The sequence below is a fragment of the Dipodomys spectabilis genome, unplaced genomic scaffold (genome assembly GCF_019054845.1).
Source record: "Dipodomys spectabilis isolate Male_0828 unplaced genomic scaffold, ASM1905484v1 ptg000047l, whole genome shotgun sequence".
Classification (NCBI taxonomy): Eukaryota; Metazoa; Chordata; class Mammalia; order Rodentia; family Heteromyidae; genus Dipodomys; species Dipodomys spectabilis.
Window position 1 is genome coordinate 3233584 of NW_024870724.1, and position 2357 is coordinate 3235940.

Below are 2357 nucleotides of genomic sequence, written 5' to 3' on the forward strand. Positions count from 1 at the left end.
GGCCAAATTCTCAGACTAAAAGATGCTTCCTTTGTTAAATATTGTAGCATATCCTGCCATTACAGATAGCAGAGCTCTGGAGCTTGGGCGAATGGAGGAGACACAGGAGCAGGCAGTGGAGCATTGCAGAGAGCCAGGGTGAGGGGGCGGAATTAGGGGCAGTGCCCAGCCCACCAGGGCCCCTAGAAGTACCAGGGGAACCGGTGGCAGTGTGTGCATGTGGCCTGTGGGCAGATGTGGTGCAGGAGTAGCATGGAGCAGTAGCCCATTTGGGCATGTGGCATCATGGACATGAATGTGTTCACCAAGAACCTGGACCAGGGGATTGAACAGCTGAATGAGTGCAAGCAGCTAACCGAGTCCCAGGTCAAGAGTCCCTGTGAGAAGACTAAAGAAATCCTTACAAAAGAATCCCATTTATAAGAGGTTCCATGTATAGTCATTTCTGTGGAGATGTGCATGAGCAATTTCAGTCTCATGGAACTGTTTAGAGTTGGTGGAAAAATCACCAGATACAAATTACTTGTTTATGTTGACAAAGGGTATTATTTACTTGAAACAGTCACACTGCTTGTAGTTCTGAAGGTACATTACCATGAATGGTTCACCATTCTTTGAGGAAATCATAAGAGCACACAACTGTATGATTTCTATGATGAGTGTTTAGGGAAATATGGAAATGCAAATGTTTGGAAATACTTTACAGATCTTTTTGGCTCTTCATCTCACTGCCTTGGTGGATGGGCATTCCTTATGTCTACATGGTGTTCTCTCACCATTCATAGAAACACTGGATCACATCAGAGCACTTGATCTCCAGGAAGTTCCCCTTCAGGGTCTGTGACTTGCTGTGGTCAGATCCAGATGATGGTAGTGGTTGGGGTATATTTCCCTGAGGAGCTGGTTTCACCTTTGGGCAGGATATTTCTGAGACATTTAATCATGCCAATAAATGGTCTGACATTGGTGTGGCATAAGTTGGTGATGGAGAGATAAAACTGGTGCCATGACCAGAATGTAGTAACAAATTTCAGTGCTACTAACTATTGTTATCTTTGTGGTAACCAATTTGCAATCATGAAACTTAATGGCACTCTAAAATATTCTTTCTTCAAATTTGACCCAGCACTTTCTAGAGGTGAGCTACATATGATATGTCATACCCCAGATTACTTCCATGGTATCTCAAGTTTCAGAGTGCACATCTATGTTTAGAGACATGCTCCCAGCAACAGAACCAGATCCCACAGCTGAATCCATAGTCTGAACATCCTCTTCCTCATTTTCTCAAGCAAGGATTTTTTGGAGATATTTCATGTTTGATTTTTCTTTTTCTTTAAGGTGAACTATTGGATGTTAAGTAAGATGCTCAACTTTCTCAGATCTTTCTTTTTTTCCAACAAGGTCGTGGATTTGGTAATATAGTCAGGAATTTGAACAAGCCTAAAGCAAATTTTCTTACTCTTTTCTGATAAACTATTTGCTTTCTTCTTTTGACCACCTCAATCCATGTTGTTAAGTTGATCGTCAACACACTCATGGCTCCAGTTTGGTAAATCCTGATTGTTCATACTTTCTTCAAAAGGAATTCCTTCTGTGGTCATGCTGGCTTTCACAAATAACTTTCCTCAGAAGCTAGTTTTTTCCACTCAGGAACACCGCCTTTCTGGTAAACGCTTCAAATCTGTTGTGTGCTGTAAAGGAGACCCATGCAGTGATGGGGAGGACCCAAAACCAGCAGAAGCTCTTCTTCAGAGAGTGCAGCAGAGTAGCCCACAACTTATCTGCTGACACTTGGAGTTCAAAAGCCATCTTTCCTACCTTAGCAGCTTGGTGTCAACCAGTGCAGCCAATGCCATTTTGGGAACTCATCCTGGTGGGGTCGTACATAATTTTTTTTGTGTGTGAAAATATAGTACAGACGGGTTACTATTTCATGGGCAAGATAATGAATACAGTTCTTATCAAGCATTGTAGCCTCCTACTTTGTTTTCCCTTCCCATCTTTTCCATACTACCCCCACCTCTCCACTCAATTCTCCTCCCCCGCACCAAAGTTGTAAAGTTCTTTTTCGACATAACGACATGTATATCTCATCGTTGCAATGGATCCACCTTTATCCCTATTTAAACGAATTGTTTTTTCCCTTCCCCTCCACAAATTATACCGACATCAAATACAGTGAAAACAGGGGTTATACCATGGGGTGGGACATTAAAGCAACAAAGAAATTATCTTATAAATATGTTAGAAACAATCACATGAAAGAAAAAAAACATTTGAATATATACGTTAGGGTTCATTTCCCTATCATCAACTTATCTGATCTTTTCTGCTTGACTTAGACATAATATAGT

The 2357-nt window shown here is 41.4% G+C and overlaps 1 pseudogene; it reads left to right on the plus strand.

Annotated features, from left to right (window-relative positions):
- Positions 1 to 285: 285 nt before the first annotated feature.
- On the plus strand, positions 286 to 1215 carry LOC122107160 (annotated as a pseudogene).
- Positions 1216 to 2357: the final 1142 nt, after the last annotated feature.